Here is a 21,234-nt window from a genome sequence, read left to right as displayed (position 1 = left end):
TTGAAAACGGTATAGGTGCAATTTACTCAGAACAAAAAGCTAAGTTGATTGTAAACAACGTAGTTACAGAAGAGTTTAAGATTGAGAAAGGAACAAGACAGGGTTGCCCAATCTCCCCAATGCTTTTTATATCGGTCCTGGAGGTTTTGCTTAATATGATCAGGAAAGACCAATTGGTTAAAGGTATACAACTCGGAGCTAAACAGTATAAATTGAAAGCTTTTCCTGATGATTTGGTTTTGACATTACAGGAGCCAGAATCCAGTACCAAAAGAGTATTGCAATTAATTCAAGAATTTGGTCAAGTAGCAGGATTTAAGTTGAATAAGGTGAAAACCAAGGTGTTAGAGAAAAATCTTACAGAGATTGAGAAAGAGAGGTTTCAGAAGGAGACAGGATTAATACTGGTTAAGAAAGTGAAATATCTAGGGGTTCATATGACTGCTAAAAATGTGAATTTATTTAAAGATAATTATGAAAAATGCTGGATGGAAGTGAAAAAGGATTTGGAAATATGGTCAAAATTGAAGTTATCATTGTTGGGCCGAATTGCTGTGATAAAGAATGTACTGCCTAGGATGTTGTTTTTGTTTCAAACATTGCAGATTTTGGACAAGATGGACTGTTTCAAGAAATGGCAGAGAGATATTTCAAGATTTGTCTGGCAGGGCAAAAAGCCTAGAATAAAATTTAAGATTTTAACTGATGCTAAAGAAAGAGGTGGATTTGCCCTGCCAGATCTTAAACTTTATTATGAATCAGCCGCATTTTGCTGGCTGAAAGATTGGCTGCTTCTTGAAAACACGGACATTTTGGATCTAGAAGGTTTTAATAATGTCTTTGGATGGCATGCATACTTATGGTATGACAAGGTTAAAGCACATAAGGCCTTTAAGAACCATATTGTCAGGAAAGCATTGTTTAATGTCTGGGTGAGATATAAGGATTTGTTGGAAAGTAAAACACCAAGGTGGCTGTCACCAATGGAGGCTAAGGCTCTGAAAAAAATTAATATGGAGACAAATTGGCCAAAATACTGTGAAATTTTAGAACAAGATGGAGATAGATTAAAGCTGCAGAGCTTTGACAAATTAAAATCTAAAGTTCGAGACTGGCTTCATTATTATCAAATAAGGGAGGCTTATAATTTAGATAAGAAGATTGGTTTCCAGGAGGAAAAATCAAAATTGGAAACAGAATTTGATTAGATCCTAAAACTAAGAATTTATCAAGAATGTATAACTTGCTGTTGAATTGGAATACACAGGATGAAACGGTTAAATCTGTTATGATTAAATGGGCACAAGATCTTGGACACAACATTATGTTTGCTGACTGGGAACAGTTATGGACCACAGGTATGAAATTTACGGCTTGTAATGCCTTAAGAGAAAATATAATGAAAATGATTTACAGGTGGTACTTAACCCCAGTCAAGCTAGCAAAAATCTATCATTTGCCAGATAGTAAATGTTGGAAATGTAAAGAGACTGAGGGCACATTTTTTCACCTTTGGTGGACATGTCCAAGGATTAAGGCTTTCTGGGAAATGATATATAATGAATTGAAAAAGGTATTTAAATATACCTTTCTGAAGAAACCAGAGGCCTTTCTTCTGGGCATGGTCGGCCAATTGGTGCGAAGGGAGGATAGAACCTTTTTTATGTATGCTACAACAGCAGCAAGAATACTCATCGGGAAGTACTGGAAGACACAAGAATTGCCCACCCGAGAAGAATGGCAGATGAAAGTGATAGACTACATGGAACTGGCTGAGATGACCGGCAGAATTCGAGACCAGGGAGAAGGGTCGATGGAAGAAGATTGGAAAAAATTCAAAATATACCTTCAAAAATACTGCAATATAAAAGACTGTTAGAAAGAGGTTGGAAAAAGAATATTAGGTTGTTTTGGTAGATATGATATAAAGGATTAAGTAAAAATGAGCTGATGAAATTGATGAAACAGAGGAGGTTTAATTACATTATTTTAATTTTAAAATACGTAAATGAAAATAAGGTTAGAAGGATTTGCTGGAAATACGATCTGAACTAGAATACAAAATTGGGAGGTGAGAGGAGGTCATGGAAATAAGTAAAGGGAAAAGGTTATGTAAAGGTTTAATCTGTTTTCGTTTTATTTTAACTTAATGTATTTTTATATTTTTTGTTAAGTTTTTTTCTTTTATCCTATTTTATTGTTCATTTTTACTTGTTCATTTTTCGTTTTGTTATGGTTAAAATCTTCTTTGTATTTTGTATGGTTTTTCTTTTTCTTTTTTGTAACTTTAAATTTGGAATAAATATCATTTTTTTAAAAAAAATTAAAAAAATGGGATATCAATAGAATGAGGATATGGGTGAGGAGTTCGTGTGGCTCCAAACCATAGGTTGCCACCCCTGTTCAGTCTTGGCGGAGTTTACAAGACATGATATCTTTGCAAAAACTGCAGGTTGGGATATATGAAGCTGCCTTCAACCAAGTCAGATCACTGGTCCGTCTAGCTCAGTATAGTGGTACCTCGGGTTAAGAACTTAATTCGTTCCGGAGGTCTGTTCTTAACCTAAAACCATTCTTAACCTGAAGCACCACTTTAGCTAATGGCGTCTCCTGCTACCGCCGCACCACCAGCGTGCAATTTCTGTTCTCATCCTGAGGTAAAGTTCTTAACCCGAGGTACTACTTCTGGGTTAGCAGAATGTGTAACCCAAAGTGTTTGTAACCCAAGTTGTTTGTAACCTGAGGTACCACTGTACTGCCTATACTGACTGACAGCAACTTTCCAGGGTTCTTCAGATAGGAATGTTTCCACCGGATATGGGTCAAACAGGACTAACTGTGGGGAAGAGCTATTATTGCCCTCATTTTTCTGCTTGTCTGCTTTCCACAAGCGGGTTGTGGACAGCAGGGTTTGGGGTGTGATGGACACTGGTTCATATCCAGCAGAGGTATTATTGTTGTGTCCTTGCTTGTGATTGTGCATCCCAGGAGACTCTTCACAGCCCAGTTTCTCTTAGTCTGAAAGCATGAGGCGTTGAGCGAGTGTGCCAGGACATTTCAATATTCCCTCAGTGCTACTTCGCCTCTGCCCTCAACAAAAATGGCTGCCCACTTGCTCAACAAGAGGTGTTTTCTATCGCGGTGTGATTAGCAGGAAAAAAGCAAAAAGGAGAAAGGGAGCAGCTGCTCCCAGTGCGGAGATTGAAGTGGCGAGGAAAACCTGTCTGTTGAATTTTGGCCCATCATGCCGTCTGTGAAAGGCACATGAGATTTGCTGGGGGAAAGAGGGAAGGGGGGTGGGATAAGTGGCAACCCTCAGTCCCTAAAGGAACCATTTTGACAGAGAGGGAAATTATTTCGGCATAAGCAGAGCCTCGGAAGCAGCTAAAGAATCCTTCATCATGACAGGTGCTGGATAAAGCAGCCATTAACGTGAGCGACTGCCGGGGAGGTACAGACACCTCAATGCCTTGTCAGATTTCAATGCTTTTCATATCTTCTTGTAGTTTGGGCAAATGTTATTCCTTCCCGACCTTTATCCTAAACCAGCTTTAGCTATTACCAAAGCCTTCTGCGGCAGTGGCTCCCAAAACTTTCCACCGCCACGTATTTTCACTCCAACTGGGGAGTGAAGATGCTCACCTGCACTTTTGCAGGGGGTTCTGGGACAGGTTGACAGGGGTGTTGTTGTTGTTGTTTAGTCGTTTAGTCGTGTCCGACTCTTCGTGACCCCATGGACCAGAGCACGCCAGGCACCCCTGTCTTCCACTGCTTCCCGCAATTTGGTCAGACTCATGTTTGTAGCTTCGAGAACACTGTCCAACCATCTTGTCCTCTGTCGTCCCCTTCTTCTTGTGCCCTCAATCTTTCCCAACATCAGGATCCCCTTCATGGATCACTGCCCCTTCATGGATCACTGCCTTGCTGTGGCGAAGGGGCTTGAATAACTCAGAGAAGCTCTGAGCTATGCCGTGCAGGGCCACCCAAGATGGACAGGTCATAGTGGAGAGTTTTGACCAAACATGATCCACCTGGAGCAGGAACCGGCAAGCCACTCCAGTATCCCTGCCAAGAAAACTCCATGGACAATGACAGGGGTGAGCCAGCAGCAACTCACGCAGAGCAAGCTGGAGTTAACTCTTTATTAGCAAAACAGGATCTGCACATGAGTGTCCGGCCTAATGGCATGGGAAGGGGACGGGGTCAATGCACAGGAACCAGAGCAGTAAGACCCATCACCAGAACAAGAGGGGCCCCTGTCTCCATGAACATGGCAGGCTCTGAGGTGTAGGGACCAGAGGCAGGGGCGCTCCAGGAGGCAGAGGCAGCCAAGGGCCCACAGCCCAGCCCCCTAGCTGGCCAGGTGGAGCTCACTAGCTCTGGGACAAGGTGTGTGATTCCTCAGCTACAGTAGGCTCAGGACAGGTGAGGGTCACCTGCCTCATCAAACCCAGATGCTGCAAGCAGCATGCAGAAGGGAAGCAGAACTGAGCTGCTGTGTTTGTTCAACTGCCCATGTTGGAGGACCTTAGCTTGGATGCTTCTGGACCTCCATGGGACTGTGTTTTGGGTTTGACTCTGCACTGTATCCTGACTGCTGGACATCAGACTTGGACTCCTTGGATTGACTTTGGACTGTGTTTCCTGACCTGTGGACCTCAGAGTTTGGATTTCGAACTTTGCTTGTGTGGATTGACCCTGGTCTTTGAACTTTGGACTTGACTTGCTGCCTTGCTGCTTGGTAATGGGTTAAGGACAAAAGCTCTTAATCCAGCTCCAGACATACTCTAGGGCAGTGTTCCCCAACCTTGGGCCTCCAGCTGTTTTTGGACTACAACTCCCATCATCCCTCGCTAGCAAGACCAGTGGTCAAGGATGATGGGAATTGTAGTCCAAAAACAGCTGGAGGCTCAAGGTTGGGGAACACTGCTCGAGGGCACAGACATAAGAAGAACTTCAATGGATCAAGCCAAGGACAAACCTATCACAGCTTTGTGTTCCTGTTCCTCTTAGCCAATCAGATCCCTCTTATGGGAAATTCTCTCTCTCTCTCTCTCTCTCTCTCTCTCTCTCTCTCTCTCATTAGTTTGGAAAACTTTCCTCTTTCTTCATACCACCCGGTGATCAAACTTCCTTTCTTTTCACCCTTTCAGAGAACTTTTTGACCTGAAGGAGGAATTTCCAGAACTAGTCTTCACCTTTCAGATCGCAACTCGAGGCACCAGTGATTTATGATTGCAAAAGCGGCGGAAATATAAATACATTTTTTCCACCTTGTAATCAAGCTTTAATCAAACCGTGCCTGGCATTTTTTTTTAATTAACTTGTTTTCATTCTCTTTTGTTTCCTTATTTAGCACCATCGTTAATAAGCGGTTGTACAGGAAGAACAAAGCAACTGTCACCCAGCCTCACAAACCCATTCACATTCTGCTCATGTTTCAGGTTTTAGAAGGACACTGATGTAAAAAAAAATTGATGGCATATATATATTATATGCCACCACCATTGGCATGACGGTCCTCTTTTATCAAACCATCCACAGTCATTGAAACAATATGGAAATGTTGGGAGTCAAGAGAGAGCCAGGACAAAGGAAGATGGTACTCATGTATCCTTAAGAGCATCGTGGGGGGAGATGAATGAACTCTTCCCCTAAGACAGTGGTGAGGGACCTCTGGCATATACAAGGGTGAAAGAACACAAGAAGAGCCTGTTGATTCTGGCCATTGGCCCAACTCCTCCAACATCCTGTTCTCACAGAAGCCAACAATATGCCTTCAGAAAGCCCACAAGCAAGACCTGAATACAATGTTGGTGCTGACCTTTAAAGCCCTAAACGGCCTCGGTCCAGTATACCTGAAGGAGCATCTCCACCCCCATCGTTCTACCTGGACACTGAGGTCCAGCGCCGAGGGCCTTCTGGCGGTTCCCTCACTGCGAGAAGCCAAGTTACAGGGAAGCAGACACAGGGCCTTCTCAATAGTGGCACCCACCCTGTGGAACGCCCTCCCACCAGATGTCCAAGAGAACAACAACTACAACTTTTAGAAGACATCTGAAGGCGGTCCTGTTTAGGGAAGCTTTTAATGTTTGATGCATTACTGTATTTTATATTTTGTTGGAAGCTGCCCAGAGTGGCTGGGGAAGCCCAGCCAGATGGGTGGCGTATAAATAATAAATTATTATTATTATTATTATTATTATTATTATTATTATTTATTACTACTTATGGCACTCTCCTCTCCTGTGGTTCCCAGTTCCTTGTATTCATAAGTGAGCTGGACACAGGTGGCACTGTGGTCTAAACCACTGAGCCTCTTGGGTTTGATGATGAGAAGGTCGGCAGTTCGAATCCCCATGACAGGGTGAGCTCTGGATGGTTAAGTCCAGCCAAAGGCGACTATGGGGTTGTGGCGCTCATCTCGCTTTCAGGCCGAGGGAGCCAGTGTTTGTCCACAGACAACTTTCCAGGTCATGTGGCCAGCAGGACAAAACCTCTTCTGGTGCAACGGAATACTGTGACGGAAACCAGAGAGCATGGAAATGCCGTTTACTTTCCCGTCGCAGTGGTACCTATTTATCTACTTGCACTGGTGTGCTTTCAAACTGCTAAGTTAGGAGGAGTTGGGGCAGAGCAACGGGAGCTCACCCCGTCATGCAGATTCGAACTGCCGACCTTCCGATCAGCAAGCCTAAGAGGCTCCGTGTTTTAGACCACATCGCCACCCGCGTCCTTTACCTTTGCCGCTACTAGTAGCTGTTGATAGCTTTGTCGTTCATTACTTTGTTCAGTCATCTTTTTAAGCCATCCAAATTGCTGGTCATCGCTGCCTCCTGTGGGAGTGAGTTCCACATTTTAGAGATGCTCTGTGTGAATAAGTACTTTCTTTTACAGTGGTACCTCGGGTTAAGAAGTTAATTCATTCTGGACGTCCGTTCTTAACCTAAAACTGTTCTTAACCTGAAGCACCACTTTAGCTAATGGGGCCTCCTGCTGCTGCTGCGAGATTTCTGTTCTCATCCTGAAGCAAAGTTCTTAACCTGAGGTACTATTTCTGGGTTAGCAGAGTCTGTAACCTGAAGCATCTGTAATGTAACCTGAAGCGTCTGTAACCTGAGGTACCACTGTATTTGTCCCAGTTCTTCCAATTTTCAGCTTCCTTGCATGTCCACCTCTATCATGTCACCGTTTATTCACCTTTTTTCCAAAAGCCCCCAAAGGTGCAACTGTTCCTCATAGGAAAGTTGGTCATGAAATACTCTGAGGGCATGCGCGCGCGCACACACACACACACACACACACACACACACAAAGATATCTGTATTTCTCTCTCTCTGATGTTCCATTAGAAAAAAAGCACAGAGGAAACCTTGTCCATCGCCAAGCTGTGTGCGGTAACTGCTTTCTAATTTTGGTAAAAGCCAGGCATTTTGGTTTCAGTCGGCTGCTTTTATAAATTAAACATCCGCCTGCTTTTTAATCAATGAAGAGAGAGAGGAAAAAATATTAAATGGAAAGGCTTTTGCAGGAAAAAGTGTGCCTTATTACCAAAATCTCCGTTAGCGGGGGTTTTAAAATGACAAAGTGATTTAAGTCGTTTAGGCCAGGGGAGGATTAAGAGAGAGTTTAAAGACAATTCGTTATTCAATGGAATAAAACCAGCCTCGTGGAAAATGCCCATTTGCTCACACAACTTGTGAGAAATAACTGTTCTGTGTTTAATAGTTTCTCTGTGGGTGTCACTGTGAGCACAGCCGAAGTAGAGCATCCAAACTTGGAGACCAGATGAATGGAACATGTTCAGTCCTCATCGAAACTGTGTGTTTTATTTTGTGCCCCTTTTGCTGGTATTTGTTTCCCCCCTAAATATTATTTGTTGTTGTTCTGCAAACTGAAGGCTTCCCCAAGAACGCAGACACCTCCCTCAGGAGCATGGAGGGCAGAATTGAAGACACTCGAACTCAGGACACAAGGGAGAGATGTGCTAAGAGGAAGGCACACTTGGCAAACCCTCATTGTGATCAACTCCCGCCCGGCAACCAATGTCCCCACTGTGGAAGGACGTGTGGATCCAGAATTGGCCTCCATAGTCACTTACGGACTCATTGTTAAAACTGTGTTTATGGAAGACAATCTTACTCAGCTATGAGTGATCGCCAAAGAAGAAGAAGAAGAAGAAGAAGAAGAAGAAGATAGCAACAACAAAATGGGGAATGGGTGACCCTTCAGAGGTTGCTAAACTCCACCTCGCATCATCCCTGACCATCGACCATGCTGGTTGGGATTGATGGGAGTTGTAGCTAAAAACATCTGCAGGACCACAGGTTCCCACCACTGGCCTAAAAGCTGTGGTACACCTGGCAGATTTGGAAAACCCTGCTTAGCCAAATCATTTGTGGGAATTCCTAAAGAAGTTGAAGGAGAGCTCACATCATCACTGACCACTGCTGATGCTGGCTGGGGCTGATGGACATTGTGGAGTCCAACAGCAACTAGAGGACTGCAGGTTGTCCAACCCTGACTGAGTTGTGCGAATGAGGTTGGCATTCTATAGGCTTAAATAATAATATAATAATAATTTATTATTTATACCCTGCCCATCTGGCTGGGCTTCCCCAGCCACGCTGGGTGGCTTCCAACCAAATATTAAAATACCGTAATGCATCAAACATTAAAAGCTTCCCTAAACAGCACTGCCTTCAGATGTCTTCTAAAAGTTTGGTAGTTGCTGTTCTCTTTGACATCTGGTGGGAGCGCGTTCCACAGGGCGGGCGCCACTACCGAGAAGGCCCTCTGCCTGGTTCTCTGTAACTTGGCTTCTCGCAGTGAGGGAACCGCCAAAAAATACTGGACTAAAAAAACCTGATGCAGTGAAGACCATAAAATAAATCACTTGCATGAGACTAGCCAGTGCGGCATTCTTAGAGAAAACGCATGAAGGAATAGCCTCACTTCTCATTTAGATAAGTCCTGATGAACTCATCTGTCTGACAAGGTATTCTCCCTCCCCACCACCACAAAGGAGACACATTGCAGTTGCATTTAGCCACCTTTATCACTGTCTTTAATAATCACCAGTATTAGCAGCAACAGAACAGGCAAGCATTTCTTATCCTGACAACACGCTCATGATGAACAGACGTGATACGGCGGAGAAATCATCTCCGTCGACCGAAGAGAGACACATTTTTAGACATCGAAGCGGGAGATGGATTCCAAAGCGAATCGCCCATGCGGTTGGGTATTACTTTCCAGCTTTCTGAATTATAAATGCTTTTAAAAAGGCACAACAGTATCGGGGAGTGTAATCTTGACAGTTCTATCTAGAGGGTCTAACATATTGCATTGAAAGGCTGGCAGTAATATTGAGCCAATCTTGGTGTATCTCAGGGAGTGATATACATCGTTCAGGAGATTATCCTCGCTGACGTGAAGTTGGAGGGACTCCAGAACCAGACTGAGGCACCAATCTGGATCAATGAGAAAGATAAGAACTGTGAGTGGTTATAGCCTTGTTTAAGCAATGAAGATATTGAGGATGCTATCTTGGGCCTCTTATTTGCATCTTTGGGCTAAGACCAGCTGTGCAGGAGACCACAGAAAACTAAACCAGCAGTGCAGGAGACCACAGAAAACTAAACCTCTTTAGTACAAGGCACTTCAAGGTGGATTATAAACTTCCACTCCTACTCCTTATTCCCATTTTGTCCTTGCAATAACCCCTATGAGGTAGGTTAGGCTAAAAGTGAGAGAATGGCCCAAGGTTATGCTAATAAACATAAATGCATTATATTCATGGGAAATGCATGCAAAGATCTGTATAATAGACCACAATGTATACATGAATATCTATGTTGGATGAAAAGCATACTTAAAGGCTAATGAATGTTCACAATGACAGTTTTTAAAACATGCAAACTGAACTTTAGGCTGGAAAAGAGGAGACTGAGAGGAGATAGGATAGTTCAGTTCCCATCGCAGTTTGCATGTTTTATACCCAGCTCCTTCAACCACTCCTCATAAGGCTTGGTTTTGTTTGTTTCCAGGAAAGAATGAACCTATACTAGCTCTTTGCAACCTGGATGGTTATGCTAACAAGATACCCATCTTTTCTGCCTTACTTTCCTTCCCATTCCCCCCCCCCCCCAAGGAGGAAGAGATTACTGCTCCTTATTTTACCTTCCATACAGTCTTTGAATAGAGTGAGCTAATTAAGATCATCTAAGGCTGCAATATTAAACACGCTTGCCTGGGAACAAGCACAACTGACCACAGTCAGATTTACTTCTAAGCACACATGCCTAGCACTGCACTGTTACAAAGGGACTGCAATTGCAGCTTCTGCAGGGCTGGGGCAGCAACAGCTGGTGGTTTTTGATCAGAGGCGGGGGGTCTCTAATGTCATGTTTCCCCTATTAAGCCAACCTAAAAATATCCTTGCGTTCCGCTCCCAGGAGGTGCAAGAAATGTAAACACTCGAGAGGCGGAGAGGCATCTTTGGGAAAGCAGAACATACTCGGAGTGTCAGCAAATAGGCTGTCAGGCGTGGGATGAGAAAAGGGAAGCGCGCAGAGAAAGAAGAGACACAGTTCTGGGATCTCAGCTGGAGGTGTGGGATCTCATCTTTTGTTGGTTGGTAAAAAATGTTGTCAAAACAGAAATGGAGAGCTCACGCTGGCACACCAAGGGGAATGCCTTCCATTAACGAGTCAAGCATCCATGCTGGAAAATAAAGTTGCCATTGCCACAAAAAGTTGCACACTTTGTTTTATTTATTGGCATCAAATAAATAGGAAAATGGAACTTGCTCCCACGAGAGGCAGGGATGGCTACCAACCTGGATGGCTTTAAAGGAGCACTGGACAAATTCGTGGTGAATAAGGCAATGAATGACTACTAGTCATGATGGAGGCAGCAAGGCTCCTGAATAGCAGTTGCTGGGAACCACCGGAGGGGACAAGGCTCTTGCGCTCGAATCCTGCTTGCAGGTTTCCCTGCAGGCATCTGGTTGGCCATCATGAGAACAGAATGCTGGACTAGATGGGCCATTGGCCTGATCCTGCAGGCTCTTCTGTTGGACATAATATTATGTTTGCTGACTGGGAACAGTTATGGACCACAGGTATGAAGTTTACGGCATGTAATGCCCTAAGAGAGAATATTGCGTGGCAAGTCCCCTCCCCCATGTGAAATGAAGACAGTGGACACATTATTTAAGGTTAATGGGCATAAAAAGGCCACAACTTTATTGATTACAGAATTGAAAGGTATTGGCCTTAGGCATTGGCTCCTATCAACTACCCGGCATGTAGACCGGGAAGGGTTAACCACAAACCGTGGGAGTCCTGTTGAAGTACGCCAACTAGGATCCCACGGGTGTCACCGCTCGGGGGTGTGCCGGAGGCCCTTACCTCCCTAGGTTTCGGACAAGGCAACGCCCCCCGGAGTCCTCTACCGGACTACCCTTTCCTTGGGGGAAGGTGATGGCGCTTCCTCCCCCCCCATTCATTTGCATAACAATAAACCCCTGCCAATGCCTAACCGCCACTCGAGCAAAGCTCGCCGCCAATACCTTCAAACCTGCAACCAACTCCTAATCCCTGCTATGATGTCCCCCAGCCAAATATCGTTTCCAGCATCTGACAGATGCACGCCATCCCATCTGTAGAGGGCCTCGTTGCTGTACTGGATGCCTGGGTGTCCTATGATGCACCCGCCCAAAGCCGCCACTCTACGTTCCACAGCCCGCTGAGGGCAGTCCCCGGGCATGCCTGGCCTTAAGTAGGCTAGGCCACGCCTCCCCAGCCCGCCGATTGGCGGGCCGGGTTGCAGGCACGCCCGGGGATTCCCTGAATCTCGCGGGGGCAAAAGGCCAGCCCCCGCGTGTGTGGGAGGGGGTCACCCGCAACCCCCTCTCCTCCCAAGGTCGGAAATGGCTTTATGAAAATGATATACAGGTGGTACATAACCCCAGTCAAGCTTGCAAAGATCTACCATTTGCCCGATAATAAATGTTGGAAATGTAAAGAAACTGAAGGCACATTCTTTCACCTTTGGTGGACGTGCCCAAGGATTAAGGTTTTCTGGGAGATGATTTATAATGAATTAAAAAAGGTATTTAAATATACCTGCTTGAAGAAACCAGAGGCCTTTCTCCTGGGCATAGTCGACCAATCGGTGTTAAAGAAGGATAGAACTTTCTTTATGTACGCTACAACAGCAGCAAGAATACTTATTGCAAAGTATTGGAAGACACAAAAGCTACCCACACTGGAGGAATGGCAGATGAAAATGATGGACTATATGGAATTGGCGGAAATGACTGGCAGAATCCGTGACCAGGGAGAAGAGTCGGTGGAAGAAGATTGGAAGAAATTTAAAGACTATTTACAGAAATACTGCAAAATCAATGAATGTTAGAGTGATGTTGGATTGAAGTTAAGTGGCTTCTAGCTGAACAGATTTTAAAGTTATAAATGTATCAAGATTAAGGATTAGGACCAAAAAGACTAAGTGAAATGGAAAAATAGGTTCAAATAGGTAAAAATCTAATGGCATAATATATCAAGATTTAGAATTGGAATTAAAAAGGAGGGTAAGAAATTGCTGGGTTTCCAAACTGAATTGGAGTACAAAAGAGGGAGGTATGAGGAAGTCCAGGAAACAAGTAAATTTAAAAGAGGTTATGAAAGGACGGAACTATTTTTAACTGTTTTCTCTTTTTTTTTCTTTATTTCCTTTTTTATTTTTTTCTATTCTGTACTTTGTATTTTGTATGGGGTATTTTTCTCTGTTTTTGTTAAAATTTTTGTGTTTATTAATGTGATTTTATTCTTTCTGAAATTTTAATAAATATTAATTTAAAAAAAAAAAAAGATCCTGCAGGCTCTTCTTATGTTTATTTTTCCATCTCTGCCGTATTAAGCAGTTGGTCCCTTACCTTTCTCGCCCTGATCTGGCCACAGTGATCCATGCAATGGTCACGTCACCTCCAGGCTTGATTATTGTAACTCACTCTATGCGGGGCTGCCCTTGAAGCTGACCCAGAAACTCCAGCGGGTGCAGAATGCCACAGCAAGACTCCTTGCGGGGTCCTTGCCACGGGATCACATTCATCCAGTGCTCTACCAGCTGCACTGGCTCTTGGTGGAGTACAGGGTCAGATTTAAGGTGCTGGTTTTGCCCTTTAAAGCCCTATGTGGCCCAGCACCCTCGTACCTACGGGACCGCCTCTCCTGGTATGCCCCGCGGAGGACCTTAAGGTCCACAAATGACAGCACTTTGGAGGTCCCAAGTCACAAGGTGGTTAGATAGGTCTCAATTAGGGCCAGGGCCTTTTCAGTACTGGCCCCGACTTGGTGGAACATGTTGCCGGGGATCGCTGCATCTCTGCTATTTCTGCCTCAGGTGAAGTTTTTCCCAGAAGATTGCACTGAGAGAAAGCAGTGTTTTTTGGCACAGGGAAGCGCACTGGACAGGCAGAAGTCCAAATGTCACAAGAGACTAGGGCCCTGCGGGACTTGACATCTTTCCACAGGGCCTGCAAGACAGAGCTGTTCCGCCTGGCCTTTGATTTGGACTCAGTCTGACCATTATGTTTCCCTCCCCTTATGGTTTTGACTTTTAAAATGCATTTTAACCTGTATTTTATTTCCCCCCCTTTTTTCTTATTATGTTTTTACTGAAATTTTATTGGTGTTCAACCCACTGAGCCCGGCTCTGGCCGGGGAGGGTGGGGTATAAATATTATTATTATTATTATTATTATTATTATTATTATTATATGTTTAAAACAGGGCAATGCCTTCTACTGAATAAACTCCCGGGAGTTTACCTTAGTGAAGACCTCATTTGGAAAAACAATATAACTCAGGTGGTTAGGAAGGCCCAACAGAGACTCCATTTCCTCAGGGTCTTGTGAAAGAAGAAGGTTAAACAACAGTTGATGACCTCCTTCTACCAGTCCACAATAGAAAGTGTCCTCTCATATTGTATCACAGTGTGGTACGTTGGCTTGACAGCCATGGACAGAAAGTCTTTGTGAACACAGCACATGATCTCATGGGCTGTCCCTTGAGCCCGCTAGATGACATCGCAAGGGATCGATGCCTTAGGAGAGCGAGAAAAATTCTCAGGGACGATTCACACCCTGGCCAGCACCTCTTTAATCGTCTACCCCCGGGCAGGAGATATAGAAGTATAATCAGTCGTACCAATAGGCTAAAAAACAGTTTCTATCCGTGGGCTGTTAGGCTGCTGAATGGAAAATAATATAGTGCAACTGACTTTCGGGGTTGGTGTGTTGTGTGACAAGCACACAGAGTGCAATAAGATTGAGTGTTTGTGTGGGGGAGGGAGGCTCGGTTAATTTCATTGTACACAGGTTGTACATTGACAATAAAGGTATTGTTATTATAAGGGTCATAGCTAAGTGGTGGGAGAGCAAGATACTTAGGGTGAGAGACTGGGACGCCCCCCCCAAAGGAAAACTCCCAGGTCAGCGGCTGTCGGGACTGTACTGAGGAGGAATGGTGGGAACCACACACACCCCTGAACCTTCCTGATAAGAGGACAGTATAGATTTAGAACAGTGGTTTGCCGAAGGTCACAGTTCAGAAGCTGCAGAGGGGAGAAGCTGGAAAATATTGGGAGGGGGGCAGCAGGAGGAAGAAGCACCAAGGGAGAGACAGCTGACTAACTCAGTGTCCTTGGAAAGAATTCCTGACCCCCTTTCCCAGAACCAGGCATGCACTGAGAGTAGTTGTCAGGAGTGCGTGCAGGAGCCAGGCCCTGTGACCAGTACAGCTTTGCAGGACTGGGGCCTTCCTAAGTTTGTTCTGGAGAGGCAAGGCACGGCCGTACAGGTGAGGCACTTGGTAACTCACTGCACCTGGTGGCAAGAGCCGGGAAGGGATATAAGGTCAGCATTTCCCTCTGGCTCTTTGCCACAGCAACATGTTTCCTGCCTCGCTGCATTTGGCTTCTTGCTTCCTGATACTTGGACCTCGACTTCTTGACTCCTTGCTTCTCGACCCTCGGACCCTTGACTTTGTGACTCCCTGCTTCCTGACCCTCGGACCCCTGGCTTCTGGACTCTCGTTCCTGCTCCCACCCCACCATCTTGCCCCCGGTCCCGACGTCCTCAGCTGAAGAAGAGAAGAAGAAGAGTTTGGATTTGATATCCCGCTTTATCACTACCCAAAGGAGTCTCAAAGTGGCTAACATTCTCCTTTCCCTTCCTCCCCCACAACAAACACTCTGTGAGGTGAGTGGGGCTGAGAGACTTCAGAGAAGTGTGACTGGCCCAAGATCACCCAGCAGCTGCATGTGGAGGAGCGGGGAAGCGAACCCAGTTCACCAGATTACAAGACTACCGCTCTTAACCACTACACCACACTGGCTCTCGACTTCGACTGGGACTTCGATCGCCCATAGACCGGACCGTGACAGTAGTGGAACAGAAATCTCAGAGGCAGAAAGCCCAGATCAGCCAGCTCAGAGATGGTGTAGAATAGGAGGGACTGAGGGGGTGGGAATTTACTCAGAGCAATGCCATTATCTAAGAGAGACGGCATTCTTATGTCTCTCTCACTGTGAATATTGAATAAAAGACTTGGTAAGAACTCTCCTTGTTTATCTACTTCTCGGCTGCCACCGTAGGAGGGATCGCATTCCCCAAAGCCTGGCAGTGGTGTAGAAAGCCCTGCCAGCACATTAGGCAGGCACATGCACTGTGCCATGGGGATGGGGCATGCACTGGAGCGACTGTGTCCCGGGCACCCCGCAGGGACGCAGCTGGCATACGTCAGTCCTGCGCTGCTTTCAGGGGCAGCACGGGGCTTGCTGCATGCCTGAACCGCCATATTGCTCCCAGCTGGAGCTCATCAGGAGGGATATGGTGGCCCAGGCACCATGCTGGCCCAATGCCACCCACAGCAATCTGCCCCTTCTGCACCCCTATAGCTATGCCACTGTTCCAGGTGAGAGATACAAGGGTCCACCCTTTTTTGAGACAGAATCCTGCATTTTCTTTTCTCTTTCTTTCCCTGTATGATGACGATGATGAGTCTTTTTTTCTTCTTCTTATTGTATTATGAAAAAGCTTTAATAAAAATTTATCCCAAAAGGGGGGAGTGGTCTATTATTAAGTAGACTCAGTCTTATAATATGATATACACTCAAAAAAATTCCACATACATATGAAATCGGTGCATTTAACAAGTAATACCATGGATAGATGTAGGGACGTGGTGGTGCTGTGGGTTAAACCACAGAGCCTAGGACTTGCTGATCAGAAGGTCGGCGGTTCAAATCCCAGCGACGGGGTGAGCTCCCATTGCTCGGTCCATGCTCCTGCAAACCTAGCAGTTCGAAAGCACGTCAAAGTGCAAGTAGATAAATAGGTACCGCTCCGGCGGGAAGATAAACGGTGTTTCCATGTGCTGCTCTGGTTCGCCAGAAGCGGCTTAGTCATGCTGGCCACACGACCCGGAAGCTGTACGCTGGCTTCTTCGGCCAATAAAGCGAGATGAGCGCCGCAACCCCAGAGTCGGCCATGACAGGACCTAATGGTCAGGGGTCCCTTTACCTTTACCTTACCATGGATGGAAAGAACCACTCAATTTAAACAGCTCGATGGTCTTTTAAGTGAATGGGACAAGGAAGCTGGCCTGTGCTACTCATTTCACAAACAAAACAGAATTAAGTTGCATTACATAGAACAAATACACGTTCTAAGAATTAAATATTAAGCCACATTTACTGGAAAAAGATCCACTATATATAACACAAGAATTCAACAGATTTAAGCCATAAAGTGTCACCTTCTCAAGCCGGTTTTAAGTGCCATTTCCTTCCTCTAGCATCTCTAGGGAAGTATGGGTGCCTCTTGGGCTTTGTCAATAGCTGCTGGAGGTCTCGTTCCTGGGTCACGCATGCCCCGAAGCCCCCGTTTCTTGTGCCTTGGTGCTCAGGGAGCAGAAGACAGAATTAAGTAGTGGGGGGAGTGGTCAACTCTTTCATTGGAGGTTTTTAAGCAGAGATTCAATGGCCATCGGTCAGGGATGCTTTAGTTGCGATTCCGGCATTGCAGGAGGTTGGGCTCCCCTTCCAACTCTACAATCCTATGATTCTATTCTCTTTCCCCGAAGAGGGAAGACTGGAACCCCAGGTCATGACAAAAAGCTAACAAAAATGCATGTCCACAGTTCAGGGAAGCCCCCGCTTCCGTTGAACGTGCCAGAGTTGGGAAAGAATCAATGGACTGCAGAGAAAGTGACTGAAGAGATGAAAGGAACTACAGCAAACGTGAATATTTTATCAGTTGCGAGAGCAAATCCCAACACAGGTAAGTCTCTGATTCTCTCCATATACACCTGTTCACAACTTTACAAAATAAAGGAGGCTGTGCACAGGGACCAAGGGAATTAACAAAAAACCACACATTTCAAATAGCCCAACAAGTCTTCAGCATCCCAGCCTCTGATGAACAAGCACAACAAACCCCACTCTTTTCGTAAAGGGACTCATTAAAACTCCTCTCTGGTGTAGATTCTGGTGTCTTGGGACTTGTCAATATGGTCAGGACTTCTAAAAATTCTTTTAAACCTCAAAAGCCAGTGTATTTTTAATTCTTGGTGCACATCTTGGTTCTTCTTCAAGCAGTCAGTACAGATGATCCTGTGACGCAGAGCTCCCCAAGATTGCGATGGACTTCTGCAGCATTTTCACAAAACAGAATAATCCCTTTCTACTTTCCACCGTTTGGGCAGCCTGTGTTCCATGGGTAGGCAAACTAAGGCCTGGGGGCCGGATCCAGCCCATTCGCCGTCTCAATCCAGCCCGCGGACGGTCCGGGAATCAGCGTGTTTTTACATGAGTAGAATGTGTCCTTTTATTTAAATTGCATCTCTGGGTTATTTCGGGGGCATAGGAATTCATTCATTACCCCCCAAAAAATATAGTCCAGCCCCCCACAAGGTCTGAGGAACAGTGAACCAGCCCCCTGCTGAAAATGTTTGCTGACTCCTGCTCAGTCTGCTCCAAAATGAAGCATGTCTTCACACAATACATAAACTATGGAACTCACTCCCACAGGAGTGTCAGGAGTTCAGCCTACACTCGAGTAGGACCCTGGTAGAGACACATGCCCGACTGGCATGTTTCCCCCCTCCTGGTCTTTCGTTTGGGTGCTTCAAAAGCTTTCTTCTGCCTGAACATCACAGCCACTGATGCCAACCGACACCAGCACACTTAGGGATCCGCAGAGCCTTCGCAACTTGCGTGACAGACCTCAGCAATTCAGCATTTTGGCTAATTTACTTTATTTACATACAAACACACACGGAGCACTGCAACATGGCTCCCTCTCTCTCTAGCATCAGACAGCAAAGAGAAAAAGGACAAAGGACTATAGTCCCACTTCACGGAACACAGTAACACAAACATCCTGTCTCCGTCACTTCCCACTCTGTGGAGTCAAAACATATACCGTCATGTGAAAGACAACAATCCCATGACTGCAATCATGGAGCAGGAATTCTAACAGTCTTCACACAATACATAAACTATGGAACTCACTCCCACAGGGCAGAGCATAGCCATTGTGGTTAGCAGCCATCAATAGCCCTCTCCTTCCCCATGAAATTGTCCAATCCTCTTTTAAAGCCATCTAGGTTGGTGGCCATCACTGCCTGCTGTGGCAGGAAGTTCTACGGTTTAACTATGAACGGCCTGAGGCCTGACATCTGGGCTAAATGGTTTCATTCCTTCACAGGGACACGATGTATGTATATACACACACAGTCCATGAATTTTGTTTAATTTATCAGAAACCGTCAATTCATCTTCTGCACGTCAATTAAATGCATCATTTCTATTGCAGATGCAGATGTTGTGCCTCACCACTCTCTTTTGGTATATAAAACTGTGCGAATTCAGGTACCCTTTTTATTGTGTCTTCTCCCCCGGATACAATTCCTTCCCGGGGAGTTTTCCATCTGCTTGTTGAAAGAATATGCAGCTTTACTGCAGATGAAAAAGGCCGGCTGGTGCCTAAAGGGAGCTGGGGGTTTGGTTTCTTCCCGAGGCAGAAGGTCAGCAGTTCCGGTCTCCATGGATCCACACATTCATTGAATCATAAACAAGAAGAGAGGCGGAAAGGCCCCTACGCCCCGGGAAAGGAGTACATCCCACCCCCCAGAAAATGCTCTGACGCCTGACCCCCTCCGACTGTTCTGCATTCAAGCACTGAGACTTCCGAGCTGACTCAATACACAGCACTCTTCTCAAACAGATCTCTCTGCTGCAGGGGCTTTCTTGCAAGATGCAAGGAGCCCAGCTTTAGAAAAGATCCTTTGCATTGGTACCCAAGGGTTTACGAGCCACAGAATCCTGCAAAGCATAAGCCATCCTTGTCTCTTTCTTTTCTTAGCCATCAGCAGACCTTCCTAAACACAGCCCAGTGTTCATTCAGAATAAGCAAACCAAATTCCTCGGTATCTTCTGGGTTAGAGATGGGCAAGCTCTCCCCAGCTCACGAGAGCCAGTGTGGTGTAGTGGTTAAGAGCGGTAGTCTCGTAATCTGGGGAACCGGGTTCGCGTCTCCGCTCCTCCACATGCAGCTGCTGGGTGACCTTGGGCCAGTCACACTTCTCTGAAGTCTCTCAGCCCCACTCACCTCACAGAGTGTTTGTTGTGGGGAAGGAAGGGAAAGGAGAATGTTAGCCGCTTTGAGACTCCTTAAAGGGAGTGAAAGGCGGGATATCAAATCCAAACTCCTCTTCTTCTTCTTCTTCTTCTTCTTCTTCTTCTTCTTCTTCTTCTTCTTCTTCTTCGCCCTGGACTGGCTCAGAAATAATATGAGTTCTTAGTAGCTACACAACTCTAGCTCTCACGTAAGTGCAATACTACCACTATTCTGGGCACCCCAGCTGATGAAGGCAGGGCTCCTCTCCAGTGGGCGCCATTGCCATTACAGTGGTACCTCGGGTTACATACGCTTCAGGTTACAGACCCCGATAGCCCAGAAATAGTACCTCAGGTTAAGAACTTTGCTTCAGGATGAGAACAGAAATCGTGTTCCGGCGGTGCGGCGGCAGTGGGAGGCCCCATTAGCTAAAGTGGTGCTTCAGGTTAAGAACAGGCCTCCAGAACGAATTAAGTTCTTAACCTGAGGTATCACCGTATAGAAGAAAAAGGAAGGAGCTCGTGGTGAGTTCTGGGAAGTTTTTAATGTATGATATTTTAGTGTTTTTTGGTTTCTGTGGAAGCCGCCCAGAGTGGCTGGGGAAACCCAACCAGATGGGCGGGGTACAAATAATAAATCATCATCATCATTATTATTATTATTATTATTATTATTATTATTCTGGCACCTATTTTTTCTGGAAAAATAGCACTGGATGAAGGACATTGACCAGCTGGAATGTGTGCAGAGGAAGGCAACCAGGATGATTAAGGGTCTGGAGACCAAGCCATATGAAGAATGCTTGAGGGAGCTCGGTATGTTTAGTTCGGAAAAGAGGAGGCTGAGAAGAGATACGATAGTCACCTTCAAATATCTCAAGAGCTATCACATGGAAGACGGAGCAAGCTTGTTTTCTCCCACTCTGGAGAGTAGGACCCAAACCAATCAAGTAACAAGAGAGGAGATTCAGACTAAACATCAGGAAAAACAGTAAGAGTTGTTTGACAGTGGAACAGACTCCCTTGGGAGGTGATGGACTCTCCTTCCTTGGAGGATTTAAAGCAGATTTTGGATGGTCATCTGCCAAGGATGCTTTAGTTGAAATTGCTGCGTTGCAAGGGGTTGGACTAGATAACCTTTGGGATACCTTTGAACTTTTTTCAATTCTATGATTCTATGACTTCACTCTGTCCCATAGGATTCCCATAAGAAAGAAGGCCCTTCCCACCCCACCTTATTAAGGCTAGGGGAGAAAATGGGGAGATCTTTATGACCTGGACTCTTAGCCCTTATGGTCATGGATTGTCAGGGAATTGATCCTTCAGACCTTTCATTTGATAAGTGTACAATATGTTCCTGTGTCCACAAACAGCTGAGCTCTACTCTCACTCGCTATTCACATACCAGTTACAGTGAGCGTAAGTTCAACATACATAGAGATCAGCCACACAAATCTTTTGCAGAGATGTTTGCCCCTGCCTAGAGACAGCCTGCACCTGTGTTCAGAGTAATGTGTGAACAAGCTTAGTCTTTCTTGTCCTTTG

General features: G+C 45.5%; 1 protein-coding gene and 1 long non-coding RNA gene across 2 annotated transcripts in view; both read right to left on the bottom strand.

The window, feature by feature from the left end:
- LOC308480971 overlaps positions 1-15,146 on the bottom strand; it is a 283,474-nt gene extending 268,328 nt beyond the window's left edge. The window contains exon 1 of the long non-coding RNA XR_013988372.1: positions 15,008-15,146. This is a non-coding gene — a long non-coding RNA (uncharacterized lncRNA). The remainder of the gene's footprint in view (positions 1-15,007) is intronic.
- The window catches only part of TSNARE1 (t-SNARE domain containing 1), a 399,909-nt gene that overhangs the window by 245,653 nt on the left and 133,022 nt on the right, over positions 1-21,234 (bottom strand). The window lies entirely within an intron of this gene.

This window comes from Podarcis pityusensis, assembly GCF_964106645.2.
Source record: "Podarcis pityusensis genome assembly, chromosome: 7".
NCBI classification, from domain to species: Eukaryota; Metazoa; Chordata; class Lepidosauria; order Squamata; family Lacertidae; genus Podarcis; species Podarcis pityusensis.
This window is presented reverse-complemented; position numbering and strand designations above follow the sequence as displayed.